The sequence below is a fragment of the Orycteropus afer genome, unplaced genomic scaffold (genome assembly GCF_000298275.1).
Source record: "Orycteropus afer afer isolate SDZICR_OR568_19922 unplaced genomic scaffold, OryAfe1.0 scaffold00247, whole genome shotgun sequence".
In the NCBI taxonomy this organism is placed as follows: Eukaryota; Metazoa; Chordata; class Mammalia; order Tubulidentata; family Orycteropodidae; genus Orycteropus; species Orycteropus afer.
This window is the reverse complement of record NW_006921834.1, coordinates 1,615,278-1,621,883: the sequence shown is the minus strand read 5'-3', so window position 1 is coordinate 1,621,883 and position 6,606 is coordinate 1,615,278.

The window sequence follows — 6,606 nt, the reverse complement described above, 5'->3', positions numbered from 1 at the left end:
CTGGTGGTGTAGTGCCTAAGGCATTTGACTGCTAACCAGAAGGCTGGCAGTTCAAACCCACCAGCCACTCCTTGGAAGGAAGATTGGGCAATCTACTTCTATAGAAATACCACCTTCGAAATCCAAGGAGGGGTTGCTATGAGTTGCGATTCAACAGCTGTGAGTTTGGTTTTTTGGTGGGACTGTAAAAAACTAGATGACTCTATGATATTTTATAAACACTATTGTTATCAGCACTTAATGATGAACATTAATGACTCCAGTCTGCAGTATGGATTATACCTCAACATAAAGAAAACGAAAATCCTCACAACTGGACCAATAAGCAGCATCATGATAAATGGAGAAAGATTGAAGTTGTCAAAGATTTCATATTGCTTGGTTCCACAATCAACACCAATGGAAGCAGCAGTCAAGAAATCAGATGATGTATTGGACTGGGGAAATCTGCTCCAAAAGACTTCTTTAAAGTGCTGAAGAGCAAAGGTGTCCCTTCAAAGGCTAGGGTGCACCTGACCCAAGCCATGGTATTTTCGATCACATCATATGCATGTGATAGCTAGATAATAAATAAGAAAGATCAAAGAAGAGTTGAAGCTTTTGAGTTGCGGTCTTTGCGAAGAATACTGAAAGTACCATGGACTACCAGAAGAACTAATAGATCCTGGAAGAAGTGCGGTGGAAGTGCTCCTTGGAAGCAAAAATGGCCAGACTTTGTCTCACTTACTTTGGTCATGCTGTCAGAAAGAACCATTCCCTGGAGAAGAATATCATGCTTAGTGGAGCATCAGCAAAAAGGGGAAGGCAAGAAGATGGATTGACACTGTGGCTGCAATGATGGGCTCAGACATAGCAAGGATTGTGAGGCTGGCACAGGACTGGGCAGTGTTTCTGTCTGTTGTACATAGGGTTGCTATGAGTTGGAGCCAACTGAATGGTACCCAACGACAACAACAACATCATTGTCATGGTAACTAAATATCATAGTCACTCCTGATGCCTTGCTCTCAATTTGTACTTCTTCCTACGTTACCACTAGCAATAATTTGAGTAATATGACAAGTGAGCTAAAAACATGGGTTACTAGAATCTCAATTCCCCACAGCAAGGAAGGTTCTACTGAGAAAACCACCTACCTGGGTGACCTTGCCAGGCATGATGCACAAAACTTCAAGAAAGTAGCAAATAGAATGTAGAAGATGTATCTGGCTACCAAGATGTCCTAATATGGTGATGGGGTGACCTATGGAGTGTTGACAGGACAGGGTCTCCTCTTCTTCACATCCTCACCTCTGCCCAGTTAAATTTAACAGTAATTTTTGATAGTGTATTTCATATCATTAAGATTTGAGTCTTAAAATAAAAGAGCATACAGTACAATAATGGATCTTAATTTGGAAGTAAAATTTCACTAATATTTGAGAGGCATGATTGGGAATGATAGGAAATTAAAAATGTGATATATATCTTATTTATTTTAAGGGGAGATTATGGTGACTGTTCACAATTTTAGAGAAGTACTTATTTGAATAAGTTTGTCAAAAATTAAATGTAATGGCTAGTAGAATGGCTGGAGCATACACATTTTAGCAGAAATTTCAGTTGTCTGTCAAACATCCTTTTTCCTTTCCTTCCTTAAAAATAGAATTCTGGTTTGATTCAGATGGTACTATGCCCAGCTAAAAAAATCACATTTTCCAGCCACAGAGCTGATTCAGCAGAGACATGCCCTCCCTCTCGCCCTCTGCCCTTTCTTTTTCTTGTTGCATGGGACTGGGCACGATAGTGGGATCTCTTGTTCTTGTTTGCCGTCGAGTCGGCCCCGATTCATAGCGACCCCTCCTTGGGTTTCCGAGGCAGTATCACTACGGAAGTAGGATTGCCCAACCTTCCTTCTGAGGAGTGGCTGGTGGGTTTGAACCACCAGCCTTCTGGTGAGCAGTCAAGTGCCTTAGGCACTATGCTACCAGAGCTCTGATCCCTAGCAGGCACCTAATGACTTTCAGAAAAGAAAGTACTCTCTGAGAATGGTGGAACAGAAAGAGAGTGGGAGCCTGAGTTCCTGAGGAGAGTGGAGCCTTCATCTCAGCTCTGGACTCCTTTTACATGTGAGAATATGTGCTCTTAAGCCACCCTTATTTCAGAGTTTCTGCTTTACTCAGTGGAATCAAGTACTAACTGGTATATTGATCTTTGCAACCACTAGGGGAAATATAGAAATAACAACCCAAAACTCAACTGATCAGGGAAGGTCAGTAAGAGAAAAATAAACAAACAAAACACATTTTTTTTTTTTAAAGAAAAAAAAAAAAAAAATCACAACAACGTCCAAAAAGCCATAATGGCAGAGTCAAAGGTAAAATCCAGCTTTTATGCTTTTTAGAAGAGATGCAACAAAAACAGAAAGGACACAGCAAAGCTGCAAAATAAATGGATGGGTAACTATCAGGGAGGTGAATGCTAACCAGAGAAAACAAGGTTAGCCATGTAAGTATCTGACAAAGTAGAATTAAGGACAAGATCTTTAAGTGGAACAAAGAGTATTATTTTATAGAGAAAAAAGGTACTATTCTCCACGAAGCTAGAACAGTCACGAAATTTCATATGTCAAAACTACCTTGCTCTGAGACAAATAAAACAAACCTGTTAAACATAGAAAGCAACAATCACAGTAGGGGTTATTAACATACCTCTCTCAACAAAACAAAACAAAACACCCCAAAACAACAGAGAAGATTTGAGTACCAGGATAAAGCAGCTTTATTATGGCTTTGTACACAGTGATGAAATGCCACGGGGCATTAAAAATGCAATATTGATCAGCACTAGGCACTAAAGAAAATCTCAATAAATCCCTAAGCTTGAAAATTTACAGGTCATATTTTCCAATAAAATACAACATAAGCAGAATTCAAACAAAATTTTAATTAATTTTTTTTTAACCATTTGATATTATGAAAAAGAGCAGCTTTCTAAATGTCTCTTCGTCAAAGGGAAAATAGGGTTAAATTGTTGTTGTTGTTGTTGTTATGTGCCGTCGAGTTGGACCTGACTCATTGCCACCCCTCCTTGGGTTTCCGAGGCAGTATCACTACTGTAGGATTGCCCAAACTTCCTTCCGAGGAGTGGCTATTTGGTAATTGACAGCATGAACACTTCACAGCTCAACATGTGGGTTGCAAACAACCATAATTCTCAGAGAATCCTCAAGTTTTAGTGATTTTTAATGCAAAACAACAGAAATCCCAAATGGTGCAAACTGGTATGCACTTGACTATTAGCTGAAAGGTTGGTGGGTCAAACCCACCCACGGGTGCCTCAGAAGACAGGCCTGATGATCTGTTTTCAAGAGGTCACAGCCATTGAAAACCCTGTGGAGCAGAGCTACTCTGCACACATGGAGTCACCATGAGTCAGAATCAACTCGGCAGCAACTAAGAACATTGCAAAATAGGAGCTATTGAAAGTAAACGAGCAAAGCATTTAACATTGGAAACTAGAATATAAAAACCAAATAAACTAAAAGAAAAAGAACCACACTCACTACCGTCGAGTGGATTCTGACTCATAGCAACCCATCGGTTTCTACGGCTGTAAATCTTTATGGAAGTAGATTGCCTCATCTTTCTTCCACAGAGCAGCCAGTGGGTTTGAACTACAACCTTCTGGTTAGCAGCCAAATGCCTTAAACACTGCCCTGTCAAAGCTTCTTGCTGAAAGAAAATATGTGGGAATTAGTAGCCGTAAAAACAGAAATATTTTAAATATAAAACCACAAACAGAGCAAAACATATTTCTCAGGAGACTCTTATTTCTTTGGAGGCTTCTGAAGCGCAGCCTGTTCACACTCAGCAGCCTGTATTTCTCAGGGTTGGGCGGTGAAGTCTGCAAACATGTTGGCCTGCACTGTAGTTGCCATTCCATACGCTCACTAACGCCCTCTGCTGCTGTGAGACTCCGATCAGCCAGCTACCCCCTCTCATTGCTTCATCTCCTCACCTCCCAGTTCTCCTTCCTTTACTGAAAAGACCATGACTCCTGGATCACAGGCTTGTTTTCCATCCCCCATCTTGCCAATATGCTGGATAATTGTAGTTTTCTTGAAAATCCCACCATTGGACTGCTAACCAGAAGGTTGTCAGTTCAAACCTACCAGCTACTCTGTGAAAGGAAGACCGGGCAATCTACTTCCATAAAGATTTACCACCTCAGACACCCAATGGGGATGGCTATGAGTTGGAATGGACTCAGTGACAGTGGGTTTTTTTTTGTTTTTGTTTTTGTTTTTCATTTCCAATAAGTGCCATCTTAACTGGTTTGGCCACATAATGGATCTAATTCATTACCTAAATTTGCTTCATTTCTGCAATTTTAAGTTCAAGTGTCCCACTGACCCTAAGACAGCTTCCTATTCCTCTGCCTCTTTCACAGAGGTCTTTCCTTTACCTGGCTCCTTTTCTCTGCAGTGCCATGGCCGCTTTGTTTTCTCCTTCTGTGTCAGCCCATTACTGTTTTTACAACGTGCCCTTTCTGTGTTTGATTTCATGATCCATTACTCCAGGATCCAATGCACTCAATTCATCAAATGGATAAGTTCTTGTTCGTTTGTGGAAAGTGGCTAATCAATTTTCCTCACCTTATCATCATTCTACAGTTCCTGGGTGATTAAACCACTTTATTTGTAGTTATTTGTTATAGCAGCATTTGGAAATTAATACAATGAGGCAAGTCTCTTTGGCAGGCTACTTTGTCCACTTGCTGTTTCCCAGAGATTCTCCTTCTGGTGCAAAACCCTAAGAAATTCTGAGTTTTGAGCTATAACGGAAGGATAATTCTGTTACAGCCTCCTGCACAGGCTGAAGGGTGGAAGGTGAAGATGGGGGGAGAAGGGAGTGTATTAACCAGGCTTGAGTTTTACATCTATGTAAATAATCAGGGAGTTTGATTAGGACTCTGGCATAAAGACAGCACTATTGTGTGTCTAATTAAGGAGCTCTGGTGGTGTAGTTCCTAACTACATTTGACTGCTAATCAGAAGGTTGGTGGTTCAAACCCACCAACCACCCCGTGGAAGGAAGACGAGGCAATCTACTTCCATAAAGATTTACTACCTCGGATACCCAACGGGGGTCGCTATGAATCCTAATCGACTTGATTGCAGTGGATTTTGGCATCCTCTTGTCTTTTAACACACTGACTCTCAGAGGCCCAGAGAAAGGCTTATTTATTTATTTTTTTTGTCTATGTGCCCTGCATGGATCTCTTTGTGCAAACTCTGTTTCCTCATTTGCCTGGGAGAAACCTCTTTTACACAATAATTTCCACCAACTATATGTTTTTGCCATGTTCCCCACAGCCCAAGAAATGATAATGTTGGGGCAGAGTCTGCTTCCTGCTGGAGTGGAAAGGAGGAGGAGGTGTGTGGGAGAAGCTGCTTCTCTGGATTCTTCAATGTGATTGATTGTTGCCGAAATTGCTGGCCATAGCCTATCTGAACAGCAGAGGGAGCTATTGGACAACAAATTTTTTATTGTTACATGAATGTGTGAATTTCCTTTTAAATCTGTGATAGGCATTTAAAACATTACGATTAGTCTATTTTGTCACATAATTCAAATAGACAAAAACAGAATAATACAATGAACACATGTATTACATAACCACTGCCCAGCTAGATCAAATCCTAACATTATGTGTAACCAAACTTACAGCCGTGGAGTCGGACCCGACTCATAGCGACCCCTCCTTGGGTTTTCGAGGCAATATCACTATGGAAGTAGATTGTCCAACCTTCCTTCTGAGGAGTGGCTGGTGGGTTTGAACCACCACCTTTCTGGATAGCAGTCAAATGCCTTAGGCACTAAGCTACCAGAGCTCCTAAAGTTATGTGTAGGGTGATTTTTAAAAAATTGGTCAGTAAAGAATCAAGGATGTACAACATGGTACATATAATTTTCCATGTAAAAATATATTGAAATGGCAATTGTTTTTGTATATAGATAGTTATTACAATAAAAAAAAAAAAAATTGAATCTTAAATTTTCTTCCTTTCCCTTTCCCTAGCCATTATCATTAATTTAGTGTTTATCCTTCCCATGTATGCTTTCAATCCCTTCATTACATGGTCACATATCCACCATTATAAAGTAGTCTTTACGGATTTTAAATTTTATAATAATGGTCTCAGACTTTTGTTTCCTTCTGAAACTTGCCTTTTTTCCCCACTCCACATTATGTTTTAGAGATTTACCTCTAGGGATAAATGTACCTCTAGCTTATTATTATTATTTTTTAAGACCACTGTCTGGTATTCCATTGTAGGAACATAGCTGATTTATCTATTTCCTTGTTAATGGATGTTTGTTTTCCTATTTCTTTCACTTATTAAAAATGCTGCAAGGACATTTTTGTTTATGTTTCCTTGTGAAATGGGCTAGAATTGTAGGGTTGTGTGATATAAGCAGCATTCTCTTTAATACACATTGTCAAATTGTTCTCCAAAGGGGTGAACCAAATACTCTGCAATGGTGGTACCCATCAACATGTTTCATTGTTCCCATTGCTTTCATATTCCATGTTATCAGACTTTAGCGTTTTTGCAAATAT